At 32.3% G+C, this 18080-nt stretch overlaps 1 protein-coding gene across 5 annotated transcripts in view; it reads right to left on the reverse strand.

Annotated features, from left to right (window-relative positions):
• The window catches only part of FSTL5 (follistatin like 5), a 773228-nt gene that overhangs the window by 556984 nt on the left and 198164 nt on the right, over positions 1–18080 (reverse strand). The window lies entirely within an intron of this gene.

Below are 18080 nucleotides of genomic sequence, written 5' to 3' on the forward strand. Positions count from 1 at the left end.
TATGCAGAACACCTGAATACAATACATGATAGTTGTATTTTTTTTTTCTTTGAATTCTCTTGAAAATGCATTTTAAATAACTATGAAATAGAAGATCTCCCTTTGTTCTACCAAGTTCATATAGAGTCACCTTCAATATACAAAAAGGCTCTTTATTAAAACAATACATTTAAAATCCCCCATATATTGTATATACTTGCAAGAAGAGTATTTTTAAGAAGATGGTTTTGAATTTTTAAGAAATCAATCAAAACAATTAAAACATTCACAGCTAGTTTCCTCATTTGCAGGGTTCTTTACTGTGCATAATGCTTGCAAAACTGAAATACTACAGTAGCCGGGTTCTTCCTAAGATAATTTAATTCCCCTCTTATATATTTCCAATTTAAAATGACTCAAACACTTGAAAGTAACAAATTAGGATAAATGCTTGAACACTCATATAAACAAAATCATAGCAAAATATGGGTTTTATTTAAACCATATTCTTCTATGAACTGTGTTTCTAATGTCTGACCTTTAGTGAGGGATTGATGTCATTTGGTAGAAAGAATTCCTTAGATTTACATTTTACAACTACTGTTATTTTCAACATAACGTGCATGCTTGTTATTAGCAATGAATGGCCTTGCCTAAGTATTAACATGATACTATGCTATGTTGAACGAATTCCAAAAGCATTTTTCCTGCTCATGCCTGACACGTGTCTAATGGTAAAATATACTGAGCAGTGATTTAAATAATTTTTCTTTTTTTTTTTGGTCATCATAGAGATCTTATGAGAGTACTTGTATTTATAATATACCTCCATGAATTCTGAATTTTATACAGATTTGTATTACTGGGGAAAAGGATTTCAGAATAGATAATAAAGAATAATTGTAAGTAATATCCTTTTTTCTCTATTTTCATTTAAACTTTATGAATGTCAAATACTAAGTATTCACACTTGCAGTGGTTTGGGCCCCTGTGGAATTCTAATGTGACCCTGAACTATGGTAGCTGTGAATAAAAACACCACATTGAAGGTGGTCTTCATTGTAGTTTGAAGACTATCTCTGAGCATGTGTTCTGGATTGGCAGTCATCTAACTGAGGTGGAAAATTTCAAGTCAGATTTCACCTCTAGCAGAAAATGACATCTTCACACTTCAGCTCACTGATATTGGTTTTTGATTATTTAATTAACAACCAATTTATTAAATTCTCTGTTAGATTCTACAGAGCTTCACAGCAGCTCCTTAAACATGGTTGACAAATTACATGTAGATTGTTACGGTTTTCTTCTCAAAACCACATAGGACAGTCAAGCTACATTATGAGGAATTACATGCAGAATACAAAGTTTTAGCTAAAATTCTAAGGAGTAGCTGTTTGTTATTTACCTCGGGAAATCTCAGGCTCTTGCATGTAGTAAAGCAGGCAATTTAATAACATCAAAAGTTAACTATTTTAAAGACCCTCTGTGGTTTTTCTTTTCTGCTTCTACAGTAAATCATCTGCCAGATTTTTGGTCCATTTATTGTGCTCTTCTATGAAAAGAGGTAATATTTAATTTATAAGGTTTACTTCATTCTTAGTCTATAAATATTAATAGCTTCCTGTGTTTGCCTTATAGGATGCAGCATGATAATATTAGAAATTTTCAAAACATGATTTTTGACTTCTAGTTATAACTGTTACATTTTGGAATAAAATACTTCCTAAACACATATGGTCACAATTCTTTAGAATTTTTTTTTTTTCCTGAGCTCCAAGAAAAGCATAATAATTTCTTTGTAACAAATAAGACCCTCTTTAATTGTTGGTTCACCACTATTTTGCTTCATTTTATTCTAGAGCAGGATAACGTTTATCTAATTAAGAAGAAAATATTGAGTTGATATAAAACTGTTAAAATGTCTTCTAAAACAGTATTACAACTAAAGGAGAACTGATTATCAGTATACATTAATTTTTTGAATATTTTTGTAAAACGCATGTTATTCATGAGAATTTTGAATTTTTCATTATACCTTAATCCTTCATAGGTCTAGTGGGCCCATTACCTTTGTTACTTGACCATAACTTCCATGCAATATCCATGGTCCCTTTTAAAACTATGTTCTGAATCTCTGGTCCATGATGACACTCTAGACACTTTTTTAAGTGCCCCAAATTTGTTGAACCAGAGGATGGGTCTACCCTTATATATTTTAGGGAGTTAGATCTTCTAGCAACCTTATTTTGAGCCCAAGAAAGACTAAGTTTTGGTAACTTCACCTTGGAATAGTAAATGGAATTTTTGTCTGGACTAGAGAGGGGGTGAATTTTAATCGGTATCTCCTATCTTTTATATTTGATGTACTTAATAAGTCATTTAATTATATTTTTGTGACCAAATTATAACTCAGAATCTCTAGGAAGACCAGATCACATTTGTCTTGAGACGGGGATTTGCTATGCCTAGTAGAAATAAATCTGGAAGGAACGCACCATACATATCTTCTTTAGAAGCCATTATTTTTTTTTTTCTTTTGTTTCTTACTTTCCATAAGAATGTTATTTAAAGGTATCAGAAAGTGATAATTCACAACTTGCTTAATATGGAATAAAGCACTTCTCAGGCCTTTGTTCAGACAGCATTGGGCTAAGGCATTTAAGGGAAGAAAAAATGGTGAGGATTGTCATTTTCTACTGGTAAGTATATTTAGAAATTCAACTCAGCTGTCTTAAAAATAATGTTTCTCTTTTCACCAATGATCAGTAGTAGGGTGTGGATAATCTGTCATGGTTTATAAAGTTCCCACATACTTGGTTTATTCATTTAAGGCCTGTTGAATAACCAGATTAGGTAGATGACGTGCAAAACACCTAAGACCTAATAAATTTTAGTATGTGTCATGTATGTGTAAATTTCTTACTTTATATGTGAGCATGTGGGTATATATGCGTATGTGTGATATTCTTATTGCCACAGAGGTAAATGAGCTGCCATAAAGTGTTGTGGTAGGAAATACGAAGCTATAACAAGAAAACATATGTGTTTTCTTTGATTTATACTAAGCAGATGAATGAGGTTGTGGAAACATAAATTTCAGTTCATACAGATATTTGGCTTACAGCGCTACAGTTTGCAAACATCTATCCTGATTTTGTTGATCTCAACTTGTCCACTGTAGGTTTCACTAAATTGCTCACTTTGTGCACTTAAGTATGATAGAAACATTAAATAAATTATTCAAGTAATCTTCTTTAAAGATAATTTCATAAGCACTTAAGGAAATATCTAATAGGTGGTTATTACCTGAATTGTGTCTCTCCCCAAAATTAATGTGTTGAATTCGAAGTCCTGACCCCTAAAATCCAGAATGTGATCTTATTTATATATAGGATCTTTCCAAAGGTGAGTGAATGAAAATGAGATCATCAGGTGGACCCCAATCCAATATGACTGGTGTCCTTTTAAGAAAAGGAAATTTGGATACTGGTGTTTCCCTTTCACAAAGGGAAACCTATGTGAAAACACAAGGAGTGGCCATCTATAAGTCAAGGAAAGATCCCTAGAACAAATCCTTCCCTCATGGCCTTCAGCAGGAACCAACCTTACTAACACATTGATCTCAAACTTCCCCTCCAGAACTATGAAAAAATAAATTTCTGATGTTCAAGCCAACTAGTCTGTGGTACTTTGCTATGGCAACCCCAGCAAACAAATAGAGAACCTCTTATTTTGCCATCATGATCCTACTTGGGTACATCTAGTCTATCTTTATAAAATAATGCTTTAGTTAATGTAAATGAATGACCAACTTGTGGCTTGACATGCAAAAAATCTAGATCTTACAGTGGAAAAATTCTATACAAGATGGACTTAGTCATAACTACTTAGCCATAATAAACCTTTACACATAAAAATAATGAACTAGAAGTGGACTCATTTCCTATTTCCCCTCTAGATTTTTACTATGTAAACAGAATTCATGATGAGCTAAGTCTCATGAGTTCAAAATGTCATTGATGAAAAACTAGAAACTGCTCTTTAAAAATCAAGAATTATGGCATTAAAACACAATAAAACAGAATATGTTCTGGTATGCCCCCTTTTTATTTATATCTGAATGATCTGATAACAACTCAAATTAAATTCTTTAATGAATAAGAAAAATATTATTTTATACACAAACATTCTTGTATTTTATTTCAAGTTTCAAAAAAAATTATTGACTTCTCAACAAGTGACACAGATAAGCTATTTTAAAACTAAAGCTGTTGCTTAATCATTCCACAATTTTTAATTTTTATAAATAGCATTTTCATAGATAGTCGGGTATTTAATGACTTGAGATTTATATTTCACAAAAAAATGTGTCTTATAGGTATACAATGTTATAGCATTACTCTAATATAAGATTTGAAGTAAACATTTTAGTTTTTGTTTAGTCTACCTGAGATAGTCAGTTTGTTACATCTGTCTTGAAATGTTCTGGGCGAGAGTCACAGCTGTTAAAGGACATTTGATGCATTCTTGTCATGTGCTGTTGAGAAGCTCCACTTTATAAAATTTCCTTTTGAATAATTTTGAGGTTTATTGAACTAGAAACAACACAAATAGTCTGCTTCCAGATACCCTCAAATAATCAGCACTTTCCTCAATAAAAAACTAATAAAAAATAAACCCAAAAGACAGAAAAAAGAAGCAAAAGAGAGAACGGGAGGAAAGGAAAGAAAAAGGACAAGGAAAGGAAAGAAATTAAAGGAAGGACAGAAAAAAAAAAAAAAAAAAGAGAACCCTTAAGGAGAGGAAGGTAAAAAGCAGGATGGTCCTACATCTAAGTAAAAGAAAAAAAGGTTTGATTACAGAAAGTAACTTTGTAAGTTGTTGATTTGTTAAATGATGTATAGATATGAGATAACCACAGCATGCAGATATAACAGACAAGACACAAAAGACAAAAAACATGCTCACACTAATATTTGGGAATCATAGTTTGTGCTAAGTCAACATTTCTTTTTAAAATCATTAATTATTGGAAGCAGTTGCTTTAAAAAGCCTCCTGATTTAAGTGTCTATTCTGAAAAACAATGTTAAATACCTTCTTCCAGACAAATCTTAATAAAGAGAATATTTTATGCTCAAAGTAAGGAATTTTCCCAAGAAAGAGTTTGCCTTTAAACATTTTCTATGCTTATGGATGTTTCAAGAAAAAAAAATGCTTCTTTCTTTGTTATTTGTTTTAAATATACTGTAGTTGATAAGAACAAGTGTTTGGTGTGTTTCTGATTTTTAAAAATACCCTGATTTCTCTCTATTAATTGTGCAACTATGGTAATTAGTTTATTACACTGAACACCAGTTTTCTCACCTGTTTTCTCATCTTTTTTTTTTTTTTTTAAGTTGAATATATGATACAAACAATGTTTAGTGTCTGGGACAAATGTTACACAAAATAAGTTAAGGGAGAAATATACCCTAATTATTAGTTAAGTGGAGAAAATGAAATACAAGTGTAAAATGTAAACACAACCTTTTTGAAAACGTGCCATCCTCACCCTTGAAATATGTTATATTGCCTCTAAAAGAGACATGAACAGAAATAGTTGAAAAGCAGTGTATTTATAAATCAAATATTTATATTATTTCATATATGTAGCACCACACATTCCTTATATGGAGAAATATAAAAGAAAACATGTGATCTTTCTCAGAGCAGGAATTTAGAGCAGAAATTTCCCACTGAATATTTGAACTAGACATTTGGGAAAAAGGATATTAAAAAATAGGTTAATCCGGGGTTTACAAGGGCCCTCTGAGACATTCTAAGACAACCATCCATTTGATATTTTAATCTCCTCAAAATCATCTTAGCCGAGAAGCCATTCCATCTATGTTTGAACACCTGTTGGGACAAGCATCACCACATACTGCCTGCCAAGACTGTCCCCAAATCCCCATTATTTAAAGCTAATATTTGGCTCATATGGAGCCAAATACATTTACTTTAGCCTCGACTTACTAATCCTTGTGGACATAAAAGAGAGGAAAAATGCCTCTTGTCATAACAGACTTTAAATAAGCAAAGATGATTATTATGCTTCCCACTAACACCCATAACAAACAATGTGTACACACACACACACACACACACAAGACTTGCTCTTCTTCCAGTGAAATACGTAAGGAACAGAAACTTATGAGTTGACTGTGAAACTTTTTACCAAGGGCATCCTCTGTACAAGTTCCAAGGTGGGGCAGGGGTAGGGGACTTTATTGCTTGGAAGTGTAGACCCACTTATATATGAAAAAAAATACTCCATGTTGAGTTCTTGTAGAGTGCAGTTATCAATATGTCTATTGTGTCATATGACTTATTAATATGGATAAGTAAGTTTAATTCATACATTTTTTCTGACACTTTAATGTTCTGTTTCTTTTCCCTCCTCTTCTCAAGTTGTTTTTTCTATGCAAGTGTTGGAACTAACATATTTTAAGTGGTTTTACTAAAACTCTTTGCCAAGATGTTGACAGGATTGAGATTACAAAATATTTACCTAGTTTTCTATCAGAATTTTATGATATACACAAATTTGTCAAGCACTTCTTCTGTAAGCTAAAAAGATACAATAATACAGAGTCACAGACATCTAAATACCATTTATTTTACTTTTATTTTGAAAGGAATGCATTTATAAGTAATTATTTTAATGTATTTGGGTCATATTTATTATTGGGAGAGTTGGACCAAAGCCATAAATATAGAAGATGTGTAGTTGAATAACACAGTTAGTCCTCTCAAGATACTCAGTCCCTAGGAGAAAAAAGAATAACATTTACACAGAGGACATATTTCAAAGTACCAAAATAGCACATGGTTGAAGACATAAAGAGGAACATCTGACACAGGACACTGTCGATAGAGACACTGGTAAAGTGGAATAAGCAGTGAAAGTTTGAGAAAACGATTGTTACATCTTATGACTATCTTCTCTCTAATAACAAAGGCTACCTTAGAGCAGTGGTGAGTCACCCAATTGGAATATAGAGTAAAATGATAACAATTAAGATTATGTTAATAGTCTATAGAGCAGTGTGTTCAAAAGGCAGAGAATAAGACCAAAACAATAGATTTCCATCCCAAAAGAAATTAACAATCAACAAAAGACTAACCAATTATATTTGTTTGTGATTTTCAGCATTTAGGGGCAGGTAAAAATTAAGGTCAAGACTATATAGTGAAGGCAGAAATCTGTCTATAGAATCACATAAAATAATTAGGTTGTAGAAGGATAAACCACAGAATTTAAGGAGCACATAATGATCAAACTATCAATTTAAGTATTTCATTTTAGAAGAAATCAAGTTATTGTACTTCCCACTCATTGGAAAGGAAAATACAGTGATACAAAGTATTCCTCAAAGTATAAAACGACCTCTTCCTCTATTTCACTGAATCTAAAATACAACCAAGTGTATGACAGTGGCACACCTTTATTTCCAGCGCAAATAAGAAAGATAACACCTGCTATTATAGATGTAATGTAGGATGACATAGGGAAATAGAAGAGGAGAACTTAGTCTCAGGATGAGTAAGGACTTCTTGTTGTGGGATTGATTCATGAGCCCAGTCTCAAAAAACAAACAAACAAACAAATAGGGGGAATGAATAAGGAATGGGAGGTGATGTTAATAAGTACAGAGGAAATGAGGGAGGATTAGAGGAAATGAAGAGGATGGTGTATGTTTGAAAAACTGCAAATAGTTTATTACACATTCAGGATAGCTTTAATGTGGAGAGAGAGAGACTATTAGCTGAAGAGATCGGTGGGAACCAGACTCCTCTGTTCCAGGCTAAGACATCTGAACTGGATTTGATGGAAATTCAGGGAAAATATGTGATTAAAAAATAGGAAGAGTTGCATTAATGTGGAAGATGTTTTTGAGTGGGGAAGAGTGAAATAAAAGATTGTTTTCCACTATGACAATAGCCCAGATGGAGATCACAAGGACCTCAGGCAAGATCACGGTAGTAGGAATAAAGAGGTTAAGAACAGATTTTAAAAACACTAAGAATTTACACTCACAGAGTCTATTCTATATTTAGCAAGTTTATCTTGACTATATCGATAATATTTTCCAGGATTTTAAGAGATCCTTTGCAGTTTGGAAATACCTTAATTGATTTTGAATAGCAATTAGTTTGGATTTAGGAAGAAAAGAGTAATGAGAATAATACAGATTTATGAACTATAATGTTTTGAAATACGATACTGCAGTTACAACTGAAGTTTCACTTACATTACATATCCTTCAAGACAAAATTTTAAAAAATACTTAATTCACATAAAATTACGTTATTTAATTTTTCAGGAATCTGGTGTCCAGATTGAACTAAAGGAAAAAAGCAAAGCTTCACTTTATGGGGAAGGCATCTGTGCAGTGAGAAACAGATTTTTCCACCCTGTACAAAAACTCTCTCAGGCTCTCAACAGAGCAGAAAGTTTTCTAAAAGGAACAAAATTTTAAACCTGGTTTAAGAAAGAGGCCATTAAAACAGAATATTAGAAATAAAACCTCCATGCTAAAGCTTGCAAATATTCAAAAAAATAGCCTCTGAAGTGCAAATAGAATAATATGATTGCAATAGATTATTGGACATTAATTTATATTCTAAGAAACTCTGACTGTATCAGTTATATTTGAACAATGAAATTCAAGTGAATCATGTAGAAATTAAAGTTAATACCTGGTATGGATTCTATTTCATTTGTGTACTCTATGTAAAAAATGTAATTACATAAAAGGGAGCTGGTTCATTATTAAGAAATGACTTTTCCACCTGGGCCTATGAATTATTTTACTAGGAAACAATAAAAATTTCCTACTAATGCATGCGTCAATTACTGCCATAATATCATAATAGAAATGGCAAATATTAAATGCTTATTTATTTTTTATCTTCTTTGATATAAAATGACTCAGACTGGAGATTCCATGAGATAAATAGAGTGGTGTTCTCAAATCAGATAGCAGATTGTCAATCACTTCAGATAATGTAGTGTCACATTGAACCATATGAATTGCTCTTTTTAATAGGTCATAAACTATGAAATATCAGACTTCATATAGTTCTACTTTAATATGAGAAATTAATTTTACAAATCCCATATTAAAGTATTCCTAAACTACTTTTTAAAGGTTCTAGCATATTTCATATAGTATTGGATGACTTAAGATGTACCTATTAATTATATTCACAACTCCTCTCTCTAACAAACCCAGAGAACCATCCTCATACATGAATAACTATTAGGGGGCAGTCAGGACACATGGAATAAGAATTGTGATTGCCTCAACATTCTTAGGGAAAACATTAAATCAATAATATGGTTTTCCTCCTTGAAAACAATAAATTTCCTGAGTTTAAATATGAGAACAAAAAAGGCATCATAGTCTATCAATTGACATGAATGATGCAAAAAACCCCAGTTATAAACTGCACGTCTCAGATTAAAAAAAAAAAAAAAACCCTAAACAGTAATATAAACACTGATTTATATCTCAGAAATGCTAACATCTTTCCTTCAACTGTTTGTTAAATATTCTTGAAGTCATTCTCCCACCGTTACCTTATCCAATCCATTATCTAGTTGGTGATATTTTCTAATTATCTCAATCATCTTTCTATACTATCTTCCATCACTAGTTGCTACTTCAAGTCAAAGTTACTATGGTGTACAGCCTCCAAGGTGGTCCTCAGTGACCCCTGCCTGCCAGTGATCACTCACTCGTATAATTCCTCTTGTCTGCCCCCCAATCCCTGCCTGACTGGGGGAGGAAGCTGTGACTTGCTTCTTAAGGATAGAATGTGGGGAAGCAACCTGTGTCCATCAACAGGTGAATGGATAAAGAAGATGTGATACACACACACACACACACACATACACACACACACAAAATGTACAATGGAATATTACTCAGCCATAAAAAAGAATGAAACAATGCCATCTGCAGCAACATGAATGGACCTAGAGATGATCACTCTAAGTGAAGTAAGTCAGATACAGAAGGACAAATATCATATGATATCACTTATATGTGAAATCTAAAAAAGTGATGCAAATGAACTTATTTACAAAGCAGAAGCAGACTCACAGACATAGAAAACAAATGTGTTACCAAAGGGTAGAAAGGGGCAGCGAGGGATAAATTAGGACTTTGGGATTAACATATACACACTACTATATATAAAACAGATAATCAACAAGGACCTACTGTATAGCTCAAAGAACTACATTTAATATCTTGTACTTCAGTTTCTTCACTAGCAATGCGGAATTCTTCATTAGTATTGTAAATAAAATTTTATGTTATATTTATATATGACCCATAAGGTTATATTGAAGATTAAATGAGTTTATGTTTGGAAAGCACTTAGTTTTATGCTTATTACAGAGTAAATATTCAAAAACATTTTTAAAAGTGTTCAAAAATATAATTAAGTACAATGCAAAGTACTCCCACTTAGTCCCATAGTGTTTGGAGACTTGGAGCACTGAGGAGGGACCTTCCCTTCAATTCTGATAAAAGAGTCGGGGAGAGAATTTGGACGGCCTGTGTTGTACTGAGACCCAAGTTCTACCACTGAATAATCAGAGAAAGGCAGGGGCCAAATTGGAATCACTAAATTATTACTTCTGTGCATTTTATCTTCATGCACATTCATCTCAAGGGGAAAATCGCAGACCATGAACAGATTCCCCTTTGGAATAAAGATGGGAAAATACATCTAATCATGAAGGACTCTCTTTGATGGTCTTTGTATAGAGTGATTAATTCAAAATAGGCATAAGGGCTGGTAAAGGAAGAATGGAGTAAAGTGGTTCTCCTAATACAAACATCTAAATTTATTGGTATAGGACCTAGGTATGAGTAGTATTTTAATGTTTACAAGGTGATTTTAAGGTGCAGTTAGTCTTCAAAAGTTTGCATGAGTCTAGTTAACCCCAAGGGACATTTAGAACAGAAGAAAAAGGTCTTTGAGATATATGAGAATTACAAATTCATTCAACACTAAGTTTCCAAGATTCAAACTATCAAGATAGCCTATCTTCCCTGGAAATGGACACCATCTTTTTTTGTTCTCATTGGTGACTATTATGGCTATCTTCATTTTATTCACTCACAGAAGCACAATTATAAAGTCCTAAAGTTATAAAGTCTCAGTCATAAGTGAACCCATCATTCCTTTACAGTGGACCACAATTCACCAAAACAGAATTAGGCAGACCAGAAGTTTCCTTTGATATAATATTCTTTACTAACCCATATCTTAATTATGGATTGAGAATCCATACTGCTTATACATCTGTTTACATTACCACAAAGAACTACCGTAAAATTCTGTAAGTTATTTTGATGCTCTCATAAAAATGCAGAATCCATTAATCACTCATGTTATTGTGCGGACACTATCGAAATGAAACTAATAGTATTGGCCTTCCCACTTTTACTTAAATTGTAAACATCCAAAGGCAACCTACTGTGCCTGTTTAATGTAGTCTGTGTATAACAGCCATTGAAAATAATGGTTAATGAGTTTTTATTAACAATACACAAATCATGATAATTTGCTAGACATAAATTATATTATTCATGTCTCATTTAAGTAAATTAGAATACCAAATATTCAAATATATATTTATATGCATATACTCTATCTTGTGAATCTATTGATTATAAAATGTTAATGTTTCCTAAAGTGTTAAAATAACCCTCAATAATAAAAAGAAAACCTTTTAGTGGACACTTATGGCTATTCAAAGATACTTATTTGTTTTGTCTCAATCACAGGAAGCTGATTGATATGCTTTATTTTCATACAAAAAATGCATCACTCTTATTTTATTTACTATTCACACTCTCAGAACAGTTTAAATTTCAACAATGACCTATTCTATCTGTGTGTCTATTTATCTATTTATCTATCGTCTATCCATCCATCTATTCCACCTATCTATGCACTTGAAGGTAAGCCACAGATGTTATGAACTTTACATCTAAATATTTCAGCGTGCATCTCCTAAGAATGGCAGACTTCTATATAATACAGCATTATTGTTAACACTATATAAAACTGTTATTAATTTAATAATATCATGTAATTGTATAGTCCCTACTTGTTTTTCTTAGGTTGTTTATTTTTTTCCTGTAGAAGAGCATCACTGCCTTTTAGTATGTGTTTTGAAGAATAGAGTATATGCCTCTTGTCTTCTAGAATATTTTACATCCATATTTGCCTACTGTTTCTCATAATTAAATTTAAATTTACTTTTTTAGATAATATTACTATGCAGGTAATATTGTGCATCATATTAGGAGATACATGATACCAGTTTGTTTGTAATGACTGATGATTTTGCTTTATCTCTTTTTTTAAAACTTTTTATTTTATATTGGAGTAGAGTTGAGTAACAATGTGAAAGTTTCAGGTGTACAGCAAAGTGATTCAGTTACACATATACATGTATCTGTTCTTTTACAAATTATTTTCTCATTTAGGTTGTTACATAATATTAGGCAGAGTTCCCTGTGCTATGCAGTAGGTCCTTGTTGGTTATCCGTTTTAAATATAGCAGCACTGCAACTAAGAAGTCCGCATGCCACAACTAAGTGCTGGCACAGCCAAAATAAATAAGTAAGTAAGTAAGTAAGTAAGTAAGTAAGTAAATAAATAAATAAATAAATATTTAAGAAAATATAGCAGTGTGTACATGTCAATCCCAAACTCCCTGACTATCTCTTCTCCCCACTCTTACCCTAGTAACCGTAAGTTCCTTCTCTAAGTCTGTATGAGTCTGTTTCTGTTTTGTAAGTTCATTTGTATCATTTCTTTTTAGATTCTGCTTATAAGCGTTATCATATGATATTTCTCTTTCTCTGACTTATTTCACTCTATGACAATCTCTAGGTCCACCCATGTTCCTGCAAATAACATTATTTCATTGTTTTTAATGGCTGAGTAATATTCCATTGATATCTGGTCCATTCGGACCATGTTATTCTCAGGATATATGCTCAGGAGTGGGATTGCTGGATCATATGGTAGCTTTATTTTCAGTTTTATAAGGAACCTCCATACTATTCTTCATAGTGTCTGTACCAATTTGCATTCCCACCAACAGTGTAGGAGGTTTACCTTCTCTCCACACCCTTTCCAGCACTTATTATTTGTAGATTTTTTGATGATAGCCATTTTGACTGGTGTGAGGTGATATCTCACTGTAGTTTTGATTTGTATTTCTCTAATAATTAGAGATGTGGAACATCTTTTCATGTGCCTCTTGGCCATCTGTATGTCTTCTTTGGAGAAATGTCTATTTAGGTCTTCTGCCCATTTTTTGATTGGGTTGTTTATTTTGATGATATTAAGCTGCATGAGCTATTTGTAAATTTTGGTTGTTTTATCTCTTAATTTAAATGGTGACTGCAATATCTCATCATTCAATAGGCACATTATTTTTATCTCTGAACCAAAAAGGTAATCTGTATTATAATATTTGAGTATGAATACCCTGATGTTCAACAAACTTTCAGACCATTAATTAGACAGATCTATCTAATCTGTGATAGATTAAATCATGGGACAAGTATTCATTGCTTCTTTTTGGGTCTGTACTTGGTCATGTGGCTTACTTTGGCCACAGAGATGTCAATGGAGGTGATGAAATCACTCTCCAATGTCCTTGCTCAGTTGGGCTTATTCTTTTGCACTCTTGCCTTTCACCATGAGAAGAATGTGACTGGAATTGCCCCTGGTCCAGGAGAAAGAGAAACACATGAGATTGATCTGAACCCAATATGCAACCTGGAGTAACTATACAGGAAGAAGAAATAAATGTTCATTGTACCTGCTACAACATAAGACTGTATACGAATGGAATATAGCATACATTGACAATCTTTACTTGACTTAGGAACTTTGGGTCTTGAAAAATAATGATTCTCTAATTTTTTTCCATCCATATTTATTAACTTACCTTAAATAAATCTATCTCTCTCTTTCTCTCTCCTTGTTCTTTTTTTTTATGAGTCATTATGGATACAATTTTTTTATTCAATAGCTTATAATTTATTTAGAGCATTATTCTTTTTAAAATTTAAATTATATCAAACTGTACAAGGGAATACCCTTAACACTATTATGTTCTTTGGACATGACCCTGTTGTCTCTGGGCACTTCTTTGCTTTCTATAATAAGAGCATATTCAATGCTGCCCAGATGTGGGATCACCCATTTCTCAAGGATCTCTTATCCAAGTTAGTGGGGAATGGTACTGAAAAATCAAGATATGGGCTCTATGTATTTTCAGTCTTACTCTAAGTGATTGCTTCTAGTCTTATTGGAAAGATAAGGAATATATATATATATATATATATACACACACATATATATGTATATATATATATATATATATATATATATATATATATATATATTCAATTCATGCTTTCATATAAAGGCCTCAAATGCAAATCCAACATTATGCATTTTTTATATCTAAGGCCAAACTTTTTCTAGAGAAATATACTTCAGTTATTTCCAACCAAAAAAGGAAAGAAAGAAAGAAGAACATTTAAGGAGCTGAATACATTATCAAGAGGCAGATGGATTTAAAAACAAACATTGGGAAAGAAGAAGCAGCTGCTTAAGACCAAAGAACAAATGACAAGTGATATCCACAGGCACCTGTTCTTTTGTTTTCTTTATTCCTAAATATGGCAGTTTTTTCCCTCCCATTTGTCTCTTTCTTTGCTCATTATAACTCTCTCCCTACATTTTCATCTTCTCTATCTTCTCTTTTTTTCCTTATAGTCTTCAGTTTAATTTTTTGTCTCTCATTTGTCATCTGTATCATGTGGAAATTAGAGGAAAATGAGTGGTATTTTTATACTCTAGCTTGTTCTCTAAATTTATCTATTCAAGACACCAATCCCCTCTGTTAAAAATAGAAGCATAAAAGGAATTTAATAATAAGCACAACATGGTTGTACTTTCTTCAAGTAATTTTTGCAAAACTTAGCATGTATAAAATCTTTGCTCCTTTTTTCTGCCAAAAGCAAAAAAAAAAAAAAAAAAGAAAAACACTTTATAGTTCTAAGATACATATTTTCTGAAAAGTCAGTGTAGGAAAAGATTTGATGAGAGAACCAACATGTGTTACCTCTTTACTAAAATACAGATATAAAATCCTAGCTTCCTCAATTGAAATTCGCTATCGTGCACAGCACACATTCTAAACCAGAAGTTAGATCCATTAAAAGATAATGAAAATGCTTTACTGTTATAATGATGATTTTGAATTTTATAGTGCTTCCAATAAGAAATCAGAGTAGTGTAAAGACTTCCAGAGATTACCTAGAAAAGCTCTTTGCCTTTTGATATACGACAACAAAAAAATGTAAAACTTTCATACTCTCAGGACATTGTTTAATTCAGAATTATTTATTTAATTCAGGAGGTGTAGGTAACTGTTACCAAATACCATTTATACTATATATATATATATATATATATATATATAATATTTCCCCCATATTTTCTTCCTTTACTCTAGTGATATGCCATTATACGTCTTGTTATTTCCAAAATGACATGTAATTACAGTCTCACCTCAGAGCACGTGACTAGTTCATCCTGATAATACTTTGTAGCAAATATAGGTTTGGATTTCCCCCTCTCAGTTCTTTGGAATTGATCTTTAACTTGGTATTTTAGTGTTTAGATATATTCTTTACCTTGAAAAGGCATGGAAGCTTTGAATTCTTGACGTTAAAATAATCTATTAATTAATATGCCCTTTAAATGTATACATTTAAATTGAACATTTATATAACAATGGTGAATTAAATTGATTTATATAAAAATCTATAGAGATCTCAAAGTTGTTATGATTTTTGCACACCTCTTTCTCTTAGAATATAAGGTGTTTGCAAGTAGGGAATGAAACCCATCACAGTTGTAACCTTAGTGTTTACCAAAGATCATGGTATTTATAAAACTTAAAAAACATTTGTTTAAAGAATAAATAGTGAAAGAAGCTAGAGGAATAAATGTATGGATTAAATGAGTTTTTAAAATTAATAATTGGGGGATTTCAGAATTGTTTCCAATGTGGAAGCATCTTTGTTTAAATCTTAGTTCCTAGAATGAGATGACTGCATGGAGAGTGGAAGCCAGATTTTTCACCTCAAAAGCTTTCTGAAAAGTAGGCATGAGGTGATAGAGACACAGAACACGGGAAGAAGGGTGGCTGCAGGTACCGTGCATTCACGGCTTCAGTCTGCCTTTAGCTGTTCCTGTTTAAATAACTGCTGAAGACAAGAGTCAGATTTAATTAACGCTAGGAATCTGCGGAACTTAACCACAGAGCAGTCAATCATCTGTCAAAAATCATAAGTTTTGACAGATGACTCCTAAAAATATGATATTTGAAAACTGTAAGTTATGAAATTGGCTTTGATGCCCAAGGGAAGGAGGAACCTAAACCTGCAGTGATTCCGGGGAAGACACACATCCCACCCCTAGTTTTTCCTTATTAAATCTAATCTGTTAACTGTCATGTAGAGGAAACCTGATTTTAAAACAATCCCAATTCCTTTTTTATTACTTATATCTTTCTGTGTTATGGCTCACAGAGGTTTTGTTGTGGTAATGATTGTTTTTATTTGTATTCACAAAAACACTTCTTAATCCAAATGAATGTATCTCTTCTGGTGGGTTTTTGGAAACAGTAACACAGCAGTGAAAAAGATATTTTGGGATGGTAGGGAAAGGAGAAAAACTTTCTAAATACAAGAGTAGGCTTATAATTCTTAAGGAACAGTTTAAATACTATATAAAATGAGAATTCAGTGAGTTTACCAAGCCTAATAGAGGAGGTCAGAGTCAGGAGGGTTATTCCTACTCAAGGGCTCCAACAGATTCTAATTGCAGGCTTACAGATCTCAGTGAAGGACTTCGTACCGGAGCACACCATCAATTTCGTGACCCCCGGGCAAGAGACTGGCAACGTTCAGCTGGGCTTTGAGAGATCAGTAAGGGTCAAACTACCAATCATAATAAAATTTAGCTTTTTTCTAGTCCAACTTCATCATTTTACAGACTCAAAAAGTGAATCTCAGAGACGTAAAGAAACTTACTCTATTTCAGTTTGAAATTTTAAACTAAAGGTACAAAGAGGGTACTATAAATTTTGTTGAGACTACTTGACTGAATTAAAAACCACTAAAAGAGCAACTTAGGAAACTCATGAGAGTTGAAAGATGCTTCCAGTATCAGATAAGCTGTAGCATTTCTTAGATTTCACAAAATTGGAACAGTAAATAGAATTTGGAGAAAGTACAGAGGCTTGGTCTCATGAAGTAATTAACAAGATTTCTCTATTTTCATAGCCTAGGAACCACAAATCACGGGGTTTAAAATAAGGAAATCACAGGTAGACAAGCAGACAAAGGTGACCCCATTGTATTTCAGTTAACAGAATCACTGAAAACAGAAGATTAATCATTACAAAAGGTGATATAGGCAAAACAACAACAAAAAATCCAGAATATGTGTAAATAAATTATAGTGACAGTAAATCCTTCTCAAAGAGATGCTAAATCTCAAAAAGAAGAAAATTCTATAGAATATAAAGCTTGAAAATTATTTATCAATGAAAAACTAGCATATTATAATTTTCAGTGGAAGCTAGTTGGCTTTATTAAAATATGAGAAACACCCAGGAAGACAAACTCCTTCACTGCACATACTTTTGAGATTAACAAAATCAGGACTATGATGAGAATACTGAAACTTTGTTTCCATATATACATCTGACATTTTATGAACAAAGAGGTTATTTCTTAGACATTTTAATTTTTTCCCTTTTCTGGCGATTTATTTTAAATTAAATGATGTAAAATGCTAAGTCAGTTTAATTTAAAGTTGCAGCAGAACTAATTCAAATAATGAAATAACCCCTTAGAGCAAGTCTTTGAATCATTAGAGGATTTTCAGATAATTTCTTGTGAATGCAAACAAGATAATCATACAAGTGCAC

This window comes from Balaenoptera acutorostrata, chromosome 5, assembly GCF_949987535.1.
Source record: "Balaenoptera acutorostrata chromosome 5, mBalAcu1.1, whole genome shotgun sequence".
Lineage (NCBI taxonomy): Eukaryota > Metazoa > Chordata > Mammalia > Artiodactyla > Balaenopteridae > Balaenoptera > Balaenoptera acutorostrata.